We start from the raw sequence: 20,628 nt of genomic DNA, 5'->3' as shown, positions 1-20,628 counted from the left end.
GTAATTAATTCAAATTAGATGCCAAATAGTATTGACTTTTAAAAGTTACTACATGAAGAATAATATTTGCCATATCAGTACAGTGAATTTATATTTTATGCAGCTTATTTTTAAAATTTTATTACCAAAGTGATGTACAGTGGGGTTACAGTAGTTGTAAGGTAGTGAACTCCTAACTTTTCAAACTTGTTACTCCTACCTCATTTTTCTCACAGTTTTCTTTTACCCCTCCACCCCTCACGAGTTGTAATGTACATTTCAAACATATTGTCTTGTGCATATTGCTATTGCATTGGTTTTCCCTTTGTCCTTTGCTCACCATTTTGTTTTTCCTCTTCCGTTCCTAATTAAGGTAAATTTATATACAATACAAAATCAAATACAGCAGGGATAAACCATAGGGGAATAACCCAAAGAAAACAGAAATCACATATTACATCAAAAACAACAACCACAAATGAAAAAAATCTGTTTTCAAATCGTGGAGTTCATTTTGCTCAGCATCAGCTTAAATGGTCAGATGTACGCATAACAAAGCCATTGGAAAATAATAGTTACATGGACACTATAACATGAAAAAAAACGTGTTAACTTTTTTATGGTAAAGGTGTAATTAGGATTGGTGAATTCGTGATTCTGATAAAGGAATTTCAAAAGAATTTTAAAGTTATGACAGTTAAATTTTAATTGTTCAAACATTTTTAACAAATTAGCCTATTAAGAAATTGCCTGGGAGAATAGGTTTTCATGCAAAGAAATCCATAGAGACTTAGTAGAGAGGGAGCAATGAGGATGAAGATGGCTTTTTTCACATTAAACAAACCTCAGAAACCTTGCTGTAAATTCTGTAGGTTCCCTTGAGAATTGTCCTTACCCGGGAAATATCCTCTCACTGTGTGAAACAAGGTTGTAGGGAATATAAATTCAAAGTTTATAAAAAATAAGACGTCAAAATTTGTGAATTAACCTTTAATTACCAAACAGTAATACTCTGAAAAAGATAATTTGGGTCAAAATATTTAGGGAGAAAGTGCCCTAACAATGAAAGAAAGTATTGGGTTTACACTTTTCTTTTTGTAACACTTTCTACAATATCTTTACACGTGAAACTTTGAAACACACAAAAAATCTATTGGATATTTCAAACCAATAATTTCACATTTGTAAGTGGCACACAAAATATAATAGTGACGTAGTGAAGACTTCTCTTCTTACATAAGACAAAAAAGTTTTGGGTTCGGAAAAGAATTGAACAAATTGAAAATGTCAGAAAACAGTGTTCTTAGAAGCCCTAGCTAAGTGTATTGGCTTCAGCAGTGGAGGGAGGCCAAAACTTTTTGATATACATTTTGTCAATATTTTTGCGACCTAAAGTGATTTTACAGAGCCGATTTGGCTCACTACAACGCAGAACAGATTGAATGAAGACATGAAAATAAATTCCACATCCAAAAGAGGCAACTTAAAAGACTTTTAAAAGAGAAATCATGAACATGTAGCAGTGGGGGAGGATTTATAGTCCTTCAGCTTCACTAGACTTGAAGCCAAGAAGCTGTGAATAATTGGAAATCAGGCAAGAGCTAAGAGGAGGACATAGAAGTAGAACATGTAAGCATTGTCCTTTTTACCGGACACTGTCTTCCCAGGTATGAGTGATTTAATACTATTCTCCTCCATACATATTATAGAGCAAATGCAAGATCAAGAGAAAAATAATCTATTGAAATAATTTTGCAAAGAATCACTTCACTGTTCCTGATATGGTATCTAACGAGAGTCATAAGAGAGAACATAAAAGTGCAGAATTTTTCGGTTTCCTCTAAGCATCATGTTAGCAAAATATATCTTTGAATTGATTGAACCAAAGAGTGATGGAGTTCTTATTTTTCTGGGCTTTAGACACAAGAAGACTTTCAAGGTAAAAGAAAAAGGAAAAAAATGAAGTCAAATGTTTGTGATCACAGCTTCTTGGACTAGTTTTCTGGAGAAAAGGTTTACATTAGATTTCTCCTCATTAACATAGATGTTGTTTCATGGCAACCAAATGCAAGAGGGAAGTTTACTGGACTCATTTGGACATGTAAACAGCATGATGGAAAAATGGCCAATAATGTTTAGGGAATTACTTTGACCAATTACTTTGCCAAAACAAAGAAGGAACAATATAATTCAAAATGAATTTACTTAAAAGTATGAAGAAAGAGTAGTGTAGAGAGATGAGAGTAACCATCGAGGATTGTTTTCTGTCCAGTGGCGTAATGGATCCTTGAGCTTGTTTCTTCCATTCTATCTTCACAATCTATCAAGGGTGTCTCAGGACTGGAGTATCCAGTTCAGACAAAGAGAACTAGCAGAAGAAAGATAATATTTGCAGCAGATGTAGATGATTTATAATCTGAGACAATCTACTTAAATCTGTTCAAAATTCTCCCCTACCCCTAACTGCCCACTTTGAACAGCTTAGTTTGCTTTTCCCAAGACTGCTCTTCATTAACTGCTTAAAATTTTGAGAGGTCATATTCATACTCTCTAGAGATTGCTGTTTGTTTGTGATTTTTGTGTGTTTTTGTTTTTTGTTTTATTTTTAACTGAATTTAAAAGGTTGTGCAAGTGTGTTGCAATTAAATATATCCATCTAATTGTCGAATGCTCCTAGATCAGTCACTCCTATCATTCTCAACCAACCCACTCTCCAAGATTTATATCTGATTTATCAATTCCTTTATCATACGTGTACATTGAGTATTTTAGGTGTACTAGCCCCTTGTTCCATTTTTCATTCATTTCATGTCTTTACTATTATTTCTCTCTGCTTTCAACTTCCTAATAGTCATTCTGTTAAACTGTCTGTTAACAGTTTACAAGCTTTATATACATTCCATGGAATGTCAATGTTGCATATACTTGAACTGATGTCAGCTTACATTTCCATAATTCATTCATCTGCAGTAACTATTTGCAAGACTGGAGACGTGAAGCACCTAGACATGATTTTATTATTATCCATTTGGAAGATTAATCTTCAGTCAACAAGAAAGTTTAAAAATGTCTTAGAAAATATTCCTAACTACCAGCTTTTATAAATGGTTTTGTACAATGGTTTGTGATTATTTTATTTTACATGGGATAATACTTTCTACTACTTATAAGTTTTGGAAAAAGAAGAAAACTAAATTTACGACTATAGAGGAATATGATAGAAATAGAAGACAGATTTTATGTTTGTCACATCTCTGAAGAGTACCCAAATTCAAGACTTAAATTCATATTTCTTACTATGTTAGACAGATAGGGAAAACATAAAACAACATATGATAAGGCAATTATTTGTGACTTTTTAAAATGTACCTTCTTAAGTGATTAAATTTACTTTATTAGCTAACTTTTGGGTTTGAAATATGGGAGGCTTATCTATTTAACACATTTCTGGAAGGCACCTACTGAACAACACAAATGGTAGGTGGTACTATTTCTACACTTTAATGAATCATTGAACCTTTTTGGCATTAGTGCTGGTTAAATAAATCAACTCTATTGTAACTTGCTCCTTACACTTGAAAAGCTTGTAATGTAAGTATCATCTACTTTTCAAATGTTATTTTGCTGAATGTGATTTTAAAAATTTTATTTGAAAAGGAATACACTTTCAGGAGATTAAATGGAGATTATCATTGGTTTGAGAATAACAACATTCTTATACCACAGACCCAAGTTGTACTGAAATACCAGTGTTTTGAAGCCCTAATGATCTTCTCAATAATTGTTTTTTTGAATTACATTTGACCTCTAAGTCAAGTTTTCTGCTTCTTGGTAGACCAATTAAGGATTCCTTCCAGGACCTATTTTTTGGCCCACTTATTCTGGACCTAAATATTTCATTAGTCACTAGGGGGAGTATTAAAAATAATCTTATGACACTTTGTGATCTTGTTCACTCATATGGGCTGGTCATCTGTAAATTGAAAGTTTGAATTAGAGTACTTTCTCTCAGATTTTGTGATTTCATCTTTCGTTTTAAGTTGCCTTGCATTTTACAATTGCTTACTGCTAATTCTTGCATCTCAAGGAATTGGGGCCCTAAAATATGAGAAATGAGGAATTGAGATGTGTTTTCAATTACTTTCTGTTTGCCTGTTGCATGGGCCTAGGTGATCATGTAGGTAACTGGAACCTGGGATCCTAGGACTCAAGGGTCCTGCAGAAGAATAATATTTTTTAGATATCATATCAGCAAAATTTGTGCATAATCAGTAGGAATGCTTCAAAAATATGAAGAAAATCATTTTGGGACAAGCGAGTTAAAACAATAAACAGAGCAGCAGAATAAAATCCATTATAGGTTAGAGGAAAACATTGTTTTTTTTCCATGTGAATTCAGAAGGACAAGAACACTTAGACGGAATCACAAGTTTATACCGAAGATATTGCATTGACACTATTTATATTCTAATGTATATTCTAAACATAATTGTTTATATTCCAATTCTACTTACTGTAATAAAGAAATACCAATTCATTTGTCAAATTATCAACTAATTCTAGTAAGTTTCACCATGTAAAATAAAAAAATCAGCACTTATAAAGATAAAATATATGACTATATATAAGATAATAAAAAAGGCACTTGTTATGCCTTGTTCTTTTGTGGTTAGGTTATCAAAGGCAACTCTGTTTTAAAGTATTATTCCATTATCTCTACCTCAGTGTTGGATAGAGTTAGAACTAAAGCTTTAATATTTTTGTAGATTTACAGCCTGGAGGCAAGAAGAAACATTGTGATTAAAATATTACCAATTTAAAGACTAATAACGAGGAGAAACATATGGACTTCTGCAACTATGAAAATATTTGATGATAGAAAGAGAGTAGTGTAAGTTCCTGCCTACTTGGGTGATAGACAGGCCAGTACATTAGGTAATCATGCATATGAAAATTATTTTCACCTTCTTGGCTTTAGCTACTTTTGAAATGGTAGGTATAGAAAATAATTATATTCTGATAAAATACCTTCTAGTCTGTACAGTATTGTCTGAACTGTTCGTCTCTCTGTGATCCCTTGTAACCAACATTTTTTTATTCCAGTAAGACAATCTAGGGTGTCAAGGTAAGATATTATTGTTGGCCTGTTCCTACATGGAAGAAGGGTAAAGGGTCAGATAGACATTTGTGTCAGTAAGACCTCATTTGGAAAATTTTCAGCTGCAGAAATTTAGAAGTAGCTCTTAAGCAAGGCTTACTTTGAATCCATTATCTCCACAAGTACTTGAAAAAGCCATCAACTTTGGACCTAACTATAAATATTTGAAAGTACGATCAAATCCCAAATGAAAAAGAGCTTCTGCATGGCAAAAGACATAGCTAGCAAGATTAATAATAATTAAGCCCACGGATTGGGAGAAGATATTCACTAGCCATACAACGGACAAGGGTCTCATATCTAAAATATACTTGGAACTCAAAAAATTAAATCCCCCAACAACAAATCCTCAAAGAAACAACTGCCCAATAAATAAGTGGGCTAAAGTCATGAAGAGAAACTTCTCTGAAGAAGAAAGAAGGATGGCCAATAGACACATGAAGAAATGCTCAACCTCCCTAGCCATAGAAGAAATGCAAATCAAAACAACATTGAGATATCACCTCACCCCAGTTAGAATGGCTATAATCAAGAACTCTAACAACAACAGATGCTGGAGGGGATGTGGACAGAAGGGAACCTTACTTCGTTGTTGGTGGGAGTGTAAACTTGTTCAACCAATTTGGAAAGCAGTATGGACGTTCCTGAAAAGACCTCACATAGAGCTCCCCTATGACCCAGCAATCCCATTTTTGGACATTTACCCAAATGTTTACAAACAAAACCACACTAAAGCTACCAGCACAACTATGTTTATTGCAGCATTATTTACCATAGCTAAGATCAGGAACCAACCCAGATGTCCCTCAGTAGATGAATGGATCAAGAAAATGTGGTATATATACACAATGGAATTCTATGCTTCCATCAGAAAGAATGACATTTCCCCATTTGTTAGGAAATGGAAAGGTTTGGAAAAAATTATATTAAGTGAAGTAAGCCAAGCCCAAAGAAACATAGGTCCCATGTTTTCCCATATTTGCAATATCTAGTATATGTATGAGTCAAGCAGAAAAGGTCAGATAATGAGATGTTAGGAAAATGTTCCCTTAGATATGTATTTAAATGTGTTTTTCTTTCATGCATTTGATTCTAATGCATTTATAAGATTATTTCTTTGTTGCTTTGTATGTCCCTCCCTCACAGTATAACCCCTGCTTTCACTATATTTGATGTCGGTATAATTTGTGGAGGAGATGGGGAAAACAAGTCGCTTAAGGATACAGGTGGACCCGTTGCAACTATGAAAAGTACAAGTTGTCATGTCGAAAACAAACTTTACAACTTTGGTGCGGGGTGGGGGGGTGGGGGTGGGGGGTGGGGTAGGGTTCGGGGTGGGATTGGGTGGGGGGGAGGCTGGGAAGGGATGTGAAGGGTAAACAAAGGAGGAGGCTGCAATGCTTGGTAAGAAATGTACTCATGGGCCGGACGCTGGTGGCTCATGCCTGTAATCCTAGCTACTCAGGAGGCTGAGATCTGAGGATCGAGGTTCAAAGCCAGCCCGGGCAGGAGAGACCGAGAGACTCCTATCTCCAATAAACCACCAGAAAACCAGAAGTGGCGCTGTAGCTCAAGTGGTAGAGCGCTCGCTTTGAGCTGAAGAGCTGAGGGACAGCGCCCAGGCCCAGAGTTCAAGCCCCATGACTGACAAAAAAAAAAAAAAGAAATGTACTCATTATTTTGCCCATGTAATTGTAACCCCTCCGTAGAGTATGTTCACAAAAAATAATAAAAAAAATAAAAATAAAAAAATAAAAATAAATAGTCATTGACAAAAAATTACAAATTTAAGCAATCGACAGAAAAATATAATTTTTTCCACTATTCCGAGAATTATAGGGAAATAAGATCAATAGCATTGTTAGGAACAATAAGGTTTTCTTGTTACAAATAGGCACACAAGGATATAAGCCTGTATAAGATTGCATCATTAACTACTTAAATTTAGAGGATACTACATGTTTCAGCAGTGTATACACTAATTTCAATAAATGTTTAACATGGCACTTGCACAAGGATGATATGTAGATTTATGAAGTATTCCATATTTTTCATTCTTCAGATACAAGAAAAGAAAAGCAGTTATTAAAAAGTTGATTACAAAATTAGAAGTGTAACAATACACGTAATTCATATAATTAAAAGTAAGTTTGACATCAGTGTATTAAATCTTCACCTTAGAAAGGCCTTTACAAAACCTTTTACATAACCTTTACAAAACTTTTGAAATTTGACACCATTGATATTTTATCCCAAAAAAATCATACTATAAGGACCTAGGAAAAAAAGGAATCTTAAACTGTTTCTATATGGAATGCAATCTGAAAGGACACATTAATGAACCTACATATTATAAAACAATGTAAAACTCAAAGTATATCTAGGAAGAATAAAATAGATTATGGACATTATACAAACATAGAATATAGAATATTTTAAAATATGCTTTTTTCAGACAATGACCAGAAATACTTTAGTTTCTTTACTACAGATAAGTTTAAATTACTTCTGATTGAAAAAATCACAAAGTCTGTAGATATCATTATAGATGTATACAAAACTTCTTGAATACATTTTGAAATCAAAGGCAAGCAATTTACTTGGAAGAATTCCACGGAATCCGTGAATTTTTACAGTAAGTGCCGGTGGCTCACGCCTGTAATGCTAGCTATTCAGGAGGATGAAACCTGAGGATTGAAGTTAAAAGCCAGCCCGGGCAGGAAAGTCCATAAGGCTCTTATCTTCAATAAACCAATAGAAAACTGGAAGTGAAGCTGTAGCTCAAGCTGTAGAACACTCGCCTTGAAATGAAGAGTACGGGGATAGCGCAAAGACCCAAAGTTCAAACCCCACAACCGTCCAAAAAAGGATATTGCTGTTATTTGGATTGTGAAAATATTTTGTATGTGCACAAAGTATGTACTGACATTTTTGAAATTTAAGAAACTTAACCGAACCATTAGGACTTAGGAGAACATTTTGTACAGCCTTCCACAACTTCAAAGATGTAGTGATACATACTTATCCTTTTGGGAATACCAAATGCAGTTTCTTTCAAGTTGTTTTTCAGGCCTGGTTTGACATAATGCTTCAACAGAAAGAGATCCAGCATATCTTTGCTATCTCAATTCTCAACAGCAAGGTGCAAGGGGGTCAAGAGGCCTTCAGTTTTGGCATTGGTATCTACATTATGATGAAGTAAGTAAGAAGCCACTCTGGCATTATTCCACATATATGCACTGTGAAGGGCTGTCCAGCCATCTACAGTTATTGCATGTGCCGCTTGAGCCACCAACTCACGGACAATGTCTAAGTGTCCACTGTTGGCTTCTCGATGAAGAGGGATATACTCATTGTCATACCTCGTATTCACATGAGTGGCATTTTTGAGAAATAGTCTCTGCACTGTAGTAAGTCGATTATTTTTGGCAGCCCAAAGAAGAAATTTGCTTGGATCCTTCTCCATTTTTTTCTTGCAATTGATACCATTCCTCACTTGTTCATCTTGTTCCTCATCATCATGAGTTGCCTAACCAATGACTTTGAGAGCCAGTAGGAATGAGGTGTCCATGTATTTCCCTAGTAGTTCACATAGTTTGAACTGGTCAGAAATATCCAATGAACATTTGCATATGTTTTTTCACCATCATTTATATTCTCTTTTTGTCTTTTTACTATTCTAAATTATTCTAACTGGGGAATAGGGAATTGATGGAGAGAAGAGGAAAGATGTTCCTCGGTATTCAAAGGTACAGACTGAAAATGAGGACCAATGGTCTCTTCAGGTTCAGCTTATTCTAGGAATGAGAAAATATGAAACAATGCCTTCTATTTAAATGATTTAAGAAATGGCAGAGCAGAAAGTGAAATGTTGCAACCAAAAATAAAAAAGCAAATTAAATTAAGATAATTATGAAGCAATCATATTATCTATGAGAACCATGAAAGAGAGAAAGGAAGAGAGAGACAGATGTGCAATGATTTAGCTAGCCACAAAATCCATACCTCTGATTAATTTATACAACAAACAAAATTTTATTTTTTGAAAAGTTGGAAATAGAATGTATGTATTTACTTGAAATTAGTACATACATTGTTAGTAGCTTACATAAAGAGAAATGGCTTTTACCAAATTACAGACAAGAATCTAAATCCTTAATAATTCTAGTAACAGATCTGACTGAAATCAGTTGAATCACACTTTTCCTGTACAATTAAAGAATATGTCCAGGCTAGGAAAGCAGCTAGAAAAGGCAGGCAGATTGTATCTGTGGCAAAACTTTGTGGAAAATGATATTGCCATTTGTGCTGGAAGTGTGATTCTGAACTATTGCTTGGTGATTCTGAATTATTGCTTTAATCATTATATTCTCCAAGAAGAAAAGGTGAGATTTAATTGATAGCAAATACTACAAATCCTCTTCGACTTGTAACTAAGCAACTTTAATCATGAAAATCACATGAAGACAATAAACAGGCCTGCATTTTAGATGAAAACAAGTGTCTTTAAAAAATCAAGGAATTTAAGTAGTCCTACAAAGGACTTCTATTTTACTACTGCATTATACATTTTTTCTAATGTTGGATAACAATAATTAATGGATCTATTAGAAAGCTCTTAAAGTTCATATGTTCAATAGTGATTTCTCATATTATATCATGGTATTTTTTGTTTATGGTCTTAAGAAGTTTTAAATTACTATCAAAGTATGTGCTTTAGATAACTATAGAGGAAAAAGTAGAAGCCACACTGTTGGCTCATGTCTTTAATCCTAGCTATTCAGAAAGATGAAATCTGAAGATTGTGATTTGAAGCCAATTCAAGCAAAAAATAATCATTAGATTCTGATTTGAAAGTAATCAGCAAAAGCTAGAAATGGAACTGTGGTACAAGATGTTAAATGCTAGCCTTGAGAAGACTAAAACGAAAAAACAACAAATTTTGGGACAGAGCCAAGCCCTGAGTTCAAGCCTTAATATTAACACCAAACAAATGGATGAATGAATTAATTAAAATAAATTAAGTGGTCACATGTGGCAAAGCAAGCAAAATGTAACACCCGTAGTGACTGGATTGTGTATTATTTTGTAATAAGGAAAATTATCATTTGTCCTAATCACTAATATTTTATTTGAACTTCTTTGTACAATAAACCCTGAATTTACCATTCATGTATATGTTTGTGTACATGTGCGCACATGTATGTGTATATGTGTGCGTGTGATGTGGCAATATTGCTTGCCAATGTGGACAAGTTGAGGCTAAAAAGAGCTAACTGTGTTGCAATATTTTATTTATCAGTGTTCTGTCATGTCATGTCAGTGGAACCACCCTTCTGTACAGTTTAGTTGTCAAATTATAACATCATCATAATCAAAGCATTTACAACATTAATTTAGATAAAAAAGAGACCATATTCAGTTCTTACTATATGTTAGGTGAGAAGATACAGACATAATTAGGTAGCAAGTTATTGCCGTAAGATGATTGTCAGTACAAATATGTATTTGACCTCTTAAATTGTTTATACATTTAAGATATACTCATGGAGTGAGTTTGACCGACCAGATCACACAAGTATTACTTTCTGGTTATTTCTGTGCAGCACAAGGTGGATAAACTCTTTCCAGATTTCTTTTGAAAATAACTTCCTTTGTATGTTCATATCTATTCTCACTAAGATAATCAACCCCATATTTATTAGGTTTGAATATCCCATCATATCGACTGAAAATCAGTATTGTGGAAATGCTTGTTAGATATACATTTCACAAACAAACAAACAAAAAGCATGTGTCACATCAAGAATGTGGATGCGTTTGAAGTTGTTTTGTAAATGCAAAGGGATCTTCACTAATGGCTCTTTTATGGAAGTAACTATCACAACTTTAACTATCGCATTTTGGATATTTTTTCCAATATAAATAACATCCCAGAGTGAGTCGTAAATTACTGAAAAGCCTTTAAACATTTTAGTACTATTTCAGTTCATTGACTATATAGCTAAAGACATTTTTGAAATAAATATTGTTAAGATCAGAAAATGTAAGTAGGTATATAGGCTTTTTATGCATCATTTTATTAAAACTCAGATGTTATGAAAGTAAATGAAATAGAATAAAAGAATGTAAGTGAATTTGGTAAGCTAATTTTTGTTATAACTTTCTTTTCTATTAACACAGACCTTTGAATGTAGATGATGCATTATTTTCTTTGTGTCTCTCTAATTCAGTTAGTTTTAGAACTTTTATAATTTCAAGAGGGAATTTGCAGTATAAATAAAGGTCTTTTAAAATGATTAGGATTAATCTTGTGTTTTGTGTCCTATTCCCAAGAAAATGACTTATTTGCAAGTGCTAATACTTTATCATTATCATTAACGTTATCATTATCATAGAGAATTTTAAAAATGCAGTAGTATTGATGTCTTTTTAAAACAATTGTATTCACAAATTGGAGAGTCTTTAATTCATGCTTAGGTCTTGGTGTCTATGATTTTTAACCTCTCATTCCTAACATTAATGATAGGTCAGACTGCATTTTGGGGTATATGAAAGGTAAAATATTTACCTGGAGCCAAAGGCGATTTTTATGTCAATCTTACTTTAATAATAGTTTAAAGTAGTATATTTCTGTCAAAATGTTGTGTATAAAAAGCAATCAAAATACCTCTAATGGTAGACAATTTAGGTGGGCTACAATGTGGAAATGATTGGTCCATAAGACCTGCAATGTGTTTCCATCAGGAATGACTGCCTGGGCAAGTCATTCTTTCAGTATGACAGTGTTAAACAGACATGGGGTCCCCAGGCAGTGCAGTGATGACTCATGCGATAGAATGTGATTTCTAGTATTTTGAGCTAGAAATCAAGAATGTTATAGTTTAGCAGTACCTTTCACCAGCGAGGTATAAATTGCTTATGAACTTTTAGTTTTCATATTACAATTACCTGTTTAGTTTTTTTTTTTTGATCAGTTGTGGGGCTTGAACTCTGGGCTTGGGCGCTGTCCCTGCACTCTTGGAATCAAGGTCAGTGCTCTACCGCTTGAGCCACAGTGCCACTTCCGGTTTACTAGAGGTTTATTAAAGATAAGAGTCTCATGGACTTTCCTGCCCGGGCTGGCTTTGAACTGGGATCCTCAGATCTCAGCCACCTGAATACTTAGGAATACAGGTGTGAGCTTCCAGCATCCGGCTTAGTTACCTATTTTCTAACAAAGATAAAGTGAAATATTATCAGAATATACACAAATAATTCTGGGATTTTTGCCTATAATTAGCAGGCAACGTGCTGGAATTTTAGTCATAAAATACAATGAGATTATTTGATATGGTGGAAATTGGCTGTAGGCTAACACTTACCATGTGTGCAATATTATACTAGTAATTCCAACTGTGAAGACTTCAGTATCATCATCTGAGAATTAAAAATAGAAATAGTTCCACTTTATGGGATTATTGTGAGGATTAAATTAGATACCATAGGTAAAGTACTTGGAAAAACAATCAGCATTTGATACTTTCTACCTGTTATTTTATCATGTGATGAATTCTTACATTTTCAATGTGATTTTTATATTGCATCTATTTAGGATATGCAATGTGATGTACTGATATTCATTGCGTTGTTCACTTTTCTGCCATTATAAGGAAAATACCTGCAAAGAAAATTTTTGAGGAGGAAACTATTATATTGACTCATGGTTTAAGGGAACACAGTTTAAGATTAGATGTCTACATTGTTTTTAATTAAATTTTAATTAAACGGTTGTATGAGGAATTTCCATTCAACAATCAGTTTATGAGTATAAGGGATCTTTACATACCTTTCCACATTCCACTTTCATTTTTTCAAGTTTCATACTATCTGCATTGAATGTTATGCCCTCACACTCTTCCTCCATAACACTCTTTATTTCTTCCCTTTGACTTTCCCTCACGTCTTCTGAGTGATAGTTTCCTGGTATTCATTTTGTGGGATTAAAAGTTCAATTTTATAAGAAATTACACCTTTTAACTCCTCCTCTGTAAATAGTATGCTTTGGTTAATTCTGGTGTGTAAACTTGCATGAAGTTCTAGCTTCCAAATACACGACAGAACATGGGTCCTTTATTTGTCTGGCTCTGACTTCGTTTATTTAACATATTTTTGGATCTATCCATTTCTTTGCAAATGATGTAACAATCTTCTCTATGGATAGGAGCAATCCAATTTTGTTTATGTGCCACACTTTCTCCAACTAGTCCTCTGCCAAAGGGCATCTGGGCTGTTTCCATAACTTGGCTATGGTGAATAGTGCAACAGTGAACATGGTTGTGAAAGTGATTTTACTGTAACATTTTGGAAGAATTCATCACTATTTTTCCAGGAGCAATCCTCTAGCCAATTTTACAGAATAAGTAAATCCCACCCTTCATCTCCATCACAACGTTGTGCAAGTCCTCAAAAACACACTACTTCCTATCAGTCTCAATAAGTTAAAACCACACGGTGCCCATATTCTTTCAATACATTTTTTTCATGATTGGACACATAATTTAGTGAGAACCTTCTATGTACTTTCGTAATGTGGGAATGAGAGACATGACAATAGATTTTATGTAAGAAATTTAATTAGCTATTATCATATTTAAAATAATTATCATTTCTGACTCATAACCCACTTACTATTATATTAATCTTTATTTGATTACTTCATCTATCCCCTAAATTATATCAGTTGATTTAAATACAAAGACAAAATATGTGGTTTGATTTTGACACTATCTGTGAGGATGCACAATATGGGTAAATAAATGTATTGGAATTAATAGCCATTATCCATTTTGTTAAAGGAAAGATGGTTTTCACAAACTAATTCTCACAATTCATATTCCATTCAACAACAAGAAACATGTGACAATTCCCTTTGTTTTGCTCCTCATTAATGTTTGTTGCCATTTTATTTTATAATGAAGGATGATTTGAATATATTAAAATATTTCTTTCCATTTGCATTGATATGTACATACACACATATATTATACAGGTTATAATGATAATTTATAATTTCTGTAACTGTACAATTTACTAACTTATTAAAAACATCGATGTCTCATGCCTGGAATCCTGGTAACTCAGGAGGCTAAGATCTGACGATCAGGATTTGAAGCCATGCTGGGCAGGAAAGTCCATGAGCCTCTTATCTCCAAACAACCAACAGAAAATCAGAATTTGGACTGTGGCTCAAAATAGTAGAGTGGTAGCATTGAGAGAAAAAGCTCAGGGACTTCACCCAGGCTCTTAGTTCAAGAACTAAAATCTACCAAAAAAATATTTAATTTACCTCTATGTAAGTAGTGTATTTCCATCACCCAAATGCACATCTATGCTCATTTGCAAGGTAACTCTGTTATGCCTGGAGTATCACATAAGATTTTCATTTAAGTAGAAAGCATTGCAGCATGGGTTCACTCTATCTGTCTCATGGATTTTTCTCCACTCAAATACTCAAATCTTATTATTGTTCCAATTATGTAAAGTAATAGGTTTTTTCTTTAATACACATAATGTTAGAGTTTGAATTGGGTGTCTTGTGTCTCCTACATGGGTGTTCTTACCACTTTGTCATGCCCCAGCCCTAAATAATCCAGATTAATTTTCAGATAGAATCTGGCTTCCTACTTGGGTATGATCGTGGGCTCAGTCCACTTTATGTTATTCTTCCTTGAATTTAGAATAACAGGTGCCTGACATTGTGTACAGATCTTTCTGTTCAGTCTGGGATTTAACCACTATCCTCACAACAGTGCACTCCCATAGAGTCAGAATTTTCATAAGCTTATCATAGCTGATTGTACTGAATTAATTTGTGTTTTCTTGGGTTGTCTTGTTTCATTTGAATGTATGTGTTTAGTTCTTCCTTATTTTTCCTTTTGTTTCTTTCACTCCAGTTCTTACCAAAAGGGCTGAGAAACCAATTTTTCTTTCTCAAGATATTCAAGGTGAACATTATTTAGTCCAAAGAAATTTCAAAAATATTTAAACACCTTCATATCTATGAATGACATATGAATGCTAAGAGCTGAGAAGGGTCTTTTTATTTTCAGAGCAGTCTTTGGCATACACAGACTGATCATGAATTTTATGAAGATGATAAAACTACAGATGCTTGCCAGGAGGAGAAAAACCTATTATTAATTGTTTGACAGAGGCTTCCTTTCTCGTGAAAGAAATATGCTGCTTTATGTACGATTTCAAAAAATCATATTGCTAGGAAGAACCTAAACAATCATCTAACACTACAGAGTTGAAGGAGCTGAACTGACCTCCTGAATAATTTCCTTTTGGATGAAATAAAAGCAGGCTTCCAAAAAGAGAGTAGATTTTAGAGAAACATAATGAGTTGTATGTAAATAGGTGCTTAGCTGATTTTGTTAATTGGTGAACAAATACAGGGAAATAAAGTACAGCAAGGTGAAAAAATTAAGGACTCTGCATTGAAATACTCATTTGGGTGTGTATTTGTGGGTGTGCACACACACACGCATGTTCATGTGCTCATGCATGTATTCATCATTTCTGAGGCTTGATAGTGCCTGGGCACTAGCTCTAAGCTTCTGTGCCCAAGGATAGTGGTCTACCACTTGAGTCTCTGCTCCACTTCTGGTTTTTTGGAGATTATCGCATGTATTTTCATGAATGGACTGGCTTTGAACAGTGGTCTTCAGATCTCAGCCTCCAGAGTAGCAAGCTATGCTGATTCAGCCTCTGAGTAGGTAATTAAAATTCTGCCTGTCCTCTGTGCTTCACTGCTCTTTAATTCTTTGCCTGAGGTAATCACAAGTCTAAGTGATATATATGTCTAATTGCTTTAAAAATACTGTTACTGCTTGGCACCAGAACCCAGGCCAAATTTTAGTGGACTTCCATCTCTATCTATAGCTGGGTGCATTGGATCATTTCCACCATCCTGCACTACATAGAAACTAAGATTGGAAAGACTGCAGATCCAGGCCAGCCAAGGTAAGAAGCTCGATAAATTGGTATACAACTCTGATACCATTGATGAATGGAAGGTTAACAACAGATCAGGTGAATGTTCTTGTCGAAAGGGAATCCCTATCCTAAAGTTAAACACTGATATGATGCCAGCCTAGCAAGAATAATACCCCAAGTTGAAATCCCCACAATTTCCCACAACCAAAATAAGTATATACATTAACATCCAAAAACATAGTACAATCTGTTCTTTGCTCTAATATCATCTTTAACTGATTATGCTACGCTGTCACAGAATAGTTTCTTCATTAAACTTGTGATATATTTAAAAAGACCTAGAAAATTCTTTTTCAATTATTAAGTGCAAACGAATGGCAATTTGCCTCATTTCTTACATAATTGACTACCATTAAAAATTCACCTAATGATTATTATAGTAATTTATTATTCTGATTTATTACTTTACTGTGTAACAGTTTTTAAACTTTTTGAGCACTGCTGAAGTTTAAGTATTTAACTAGTATCATCAAAGTATATTCCTTGGGTACTTGGAGCAGTTTTTTACAAAGTTTTTAACCAATTGCTTCTAAGAATTCTTGATTGGTATATTATTTTGTTTATTATTAAATTCAATTTAATTTTATTGTAAAGGTGATGTACACAAGGGTTAGTCACATAAGTAAGGTAATGAGTTCATTACTTATGGAAGGAATGTTGTTATCCCCGCCATCGATTTTTTTTCTACACTCAAACAACTGCTGATGCTTTTGCTGTTGCTATTGATCAATGGGTACTTTTGCTTTCATTATTCATGAATTTTATTATAACATTGATAGACAAATGGTTTACAGTTACTTAAGCCAACTAAAGAGTACACTTCATTTTATTTTCTAAATTTCAAGATTTGAACTTAATAACTTATTTTCTTTTGTTTCTTTAGGGTGCTTTTCTCAGAGTTGTAGGATTAGTTTATTTACTTGTGAATGATTTTTACACATGTAAATAATTCAGACACGTATATTTTGCTTTTAAAATATTTAACATGTGAATATTTAAAATTATTTTCTCAATTTTTGTATGGTTGGTGAATTTAAATAAATTTATTTTCTTATATTTCTAAAGATATTTTTCCATGTAACAAATACTTTCTGTATTTTCAAGAAACACATACTTTATTAAGAAAGGCTTCATTACCTGGTCATTTTTTTGTAAATATTTGTACTTGAATTTAAAAAGTTTGAGCTGGGCATGGTGATTTGTAGCTTTCATTTTCTACCTATGGTAGGAACTGCATATAGGTTTGTAATTCGCGAGAACTTGAGAAACTATGAGATCTTATTATAAAAAATATCCAGAGTGAAATGATTAGAGATATAGCAATCCCTAGTGAGATATAGAACACCTGGTTTTCATATTCTAAATTTTAAGTTAAAACACCAATAACATCAATCTTTTGTCAAAATAAAAGGATACCTGTTTCAAAATGGTTATTATTTAAAACCGGTTTGCAAAGGTTCTCCAGTCTTCTATTTCTTAATTTTCAATTTACTTAATCTATAAGAATTCAAGTATATTGTGACTATTTTATTTCTACTAAACTTTTAAATAGTATGAGCAATATTATTTCATATATTAACCTACTTTTACTATTAGTGATAAATTCTTCTGTTTAATATGATAATATCAATATTCCAAATGTGTGTATGTGGTGTGTGTGTGTGTCTGTGTGGGTTTATGTGTTTGTATGTGTGTGTGTGCTTTCTGTGTACTTTGTAATCCTTGGCAGATCACACCATTGTTACACATATGCTAGGCTAAGGTTTTACCACTGAACTCTACAGTTTAGTTAAAATGTAAATAGTGTTTTAAATTATGACTTCTAAATTTTCATTCCTAGTATGTTTTATCAAAATTATATATGATAAAATGTGATCCATAGTCTATCCACGTTAGCGATTTGCATTGTTATTGTATTGTTATATAGAATATTTCCACTGCCTTTCCATTTCCAAACTCTTGCCTTTCTTATTGATAAAGGTTTTACTTTCCTTTATTTCTTTCTTCATTCTTTTTGCCTTTAGAGTTTACCCATTCTTTCTCTTATTTCTTTGGAATTTAATTATCATATTCTATTACAGTTTCTTTATATTGTAACATGTCCATACAATGCTTTATTTTTTGCACCTTCTCTGACTCTCAGTCCACACTACTAGGTGGATTAAAAAGAAACTTGATTCAGAACACTTTGATTATTATCCTCCTTCTCTTCTTTAAAGTCTTTCTGTCTTTTGAAACACAATAACAATGACATACAGCTCCTATGTGGTTCATCATTCTACCCCCTCTCACTCTCCTCTGTATTACAATTCAAGTCATTATCATTCAGCTTTATTATGCTATAGTGTTATCTAAATCTTAACTCATTCCTAAATTAATTTTAGATGCTTCAAGCATTCTCTAAAGACATTTTTCTATATATAATATTTGGGTTCTTGTGTTTCACAAGGTACAAAATATGAGTGACTAGCAAACATCTAGATATTTCTGTAGAATATTGGTCCACCTGCTCAATAAACTTGTATGTAAATTGAAGAAGTACAGGTCAGTCAGAACAATCTTGTAAAATGGTGTAGCTTGAGCCCTCATACTAGATTTGAATCTTATTACTATGTTTAGTAGTGAAGACAACATAGCTCTACTATAAGAACACAATTGTCTTGATTTATTTGTGAAAATAACAAATGAAACAAAATAATTCCACTTAAGGGACTCCAATATTAGTATCTATGAAGAAGTTCCTGAATGCCAACATCCACTGAATTTTTGAAATTTTAATTTCTACCAACATATGAAAATTTGAACAAGCAAACAAATATAGTCTTGGAGCAAACCAGTCTTGGAATAATTTTCTTAATTTTTTTGAAATTACAAAAGAATTGATACCATTATGAAAATGATCCTTTCCTATGGAAATCATTTAAAAATGTTTAACACTTACTATATTTCCAATACCAAAGAAGAGTAATTTTATATAATCATTACAAATATCATTTTATTACTATCATAAAATAGAATAAAAGATCAGTCCCAATATATAATCATTATACTTTATTTCTAATCATTACCTAAATATCTTAAACAATCTAAATAGTCACGTCTTTAACATGGATGTAAATATTTTATAATTTTTACTTAACGTTTTCCAGGGGCATGTATTCATGTTTCTAAATAATGTTCATAGCAGTTAAAAGATGCTTTTATGAAATTAATGTGATATATTGTGTTGTTGTTATTGTTGTTTGCAAGGCCTGGGCATTGTCCCTAAGCCTTTTTATGCTCAAAGCCAGCACTCTACAACTTGAGTCACAGAGCTAACTCTTGTTTTTAGTGGTTAATTGGTGATAAGAATCTAACAAGTACTTTTCTGTCTGGGCTAGTTTTGAACACAGTTCTAAGATCTCATTACCCATAATAGCTTGAATTATAGGCGTGAGTCCCTGGCACTTGGTTTGATGTATATTTTAAATTTTAATTATATTTTAAGATTTTTGTTAAACTATAATGTACATCGTTCTGTACATAAATTTAGAGATATGTTTATATTTCTGATGACAAATTATCTCTAAAAATGTCTGTCTTTTTACACATAATATGTATATATATATATATATACACACATAATATGTGTATATATATATATATATATATATATTTCTGAAGACAGACTCCCTTTAAAAGTTTTATGCTATTCTTTTTGACTTTTTCATTTCAAAGACATACCGTCTATTTTCCCAAAAGTTTCCTAGAATAAAATAACAAATATTTCAATAGAATGTAGTTTATTACTTTCAAGGGAATTTTAGATATACACATGATATTTTAGTAACATTTACAATATATTACTTGAAATAATTCTGATCAAACTCTTAAATATTTTTGTGTAGTGGTGGGTAGAGAGGAAGTTAGTTCACACTGGTTAGGAATTTGCAATCCTTCAAAAATCTATTCCATAATTTGTTATAAGCACATTTGTTATAAGCACAGTCAATTTTCCTGTTATGGTTTAGTTTTTTTTGATTCTTTATTTGTTCAAAATTCTAATATGGATGCATGCACATTTGTAACATTAAAATTATTAATCAATATACAAATAATTGCAAAATCATACATACATATCAGACTTTCCATAGTTACCACTTATGATGCTAACAATAACTTTGGTGAAGATGATGACCACAGCGTACCCTGCTAATGACAATATTGTGATTGAAAAGGAAAAAGTTTTACGTTTTTGAAGCTAGATTTCCCACATTGAATACATAGTAATATACAGCATTGGATTACATACAATAAGAATAACAAGAGCAGAGTTTCAATATGAAGAAATACAATCACATAAATAAGTAGAGACTGTAAAAACGCTAATGTTATTTCTGCAGTCTCCCTAATGTATACTCACTTTTCTTGGTTTTATTATTTTCTTATAAATAAAATTGTTTATTTCCAGA

At 32.9% G+C, this 20,628-nt stretch overlaps 1 pseudogene; it reads left to right on the top strand.

The window, feature by feature from the left end:
* The first annotated feature begins 7,090 nt into the window (after nucleotides 1-7,090).
* LOC122116270 lies at nucleotides 7,091-7,189 on the top strand (annotated as a pseudogene).
* The last annotated feature ends 13,439 nt before the right edge of the window (nucleotides 7,190-20,628 follow it).

Source organism: Dipodomys spectabilis, unplaced genomic scaffold (assembly GCF_019054845.1).
Source record: "Dipodomys spectabilis isolate Male_0828 unplaced genomic scaffold, ASM1905484v1 ptg000129l, whole genome shotgun sequence".
Lineage (NCBI taxonomy): Eukaryota > Metazoa > Chordata > Mammalia > Rodentia > Heteromyidae > Dipodomys > Dipodomys spectabilis.
This window is presented reverse-complemented; position numbering and strand designations above follow the sequence as displayed.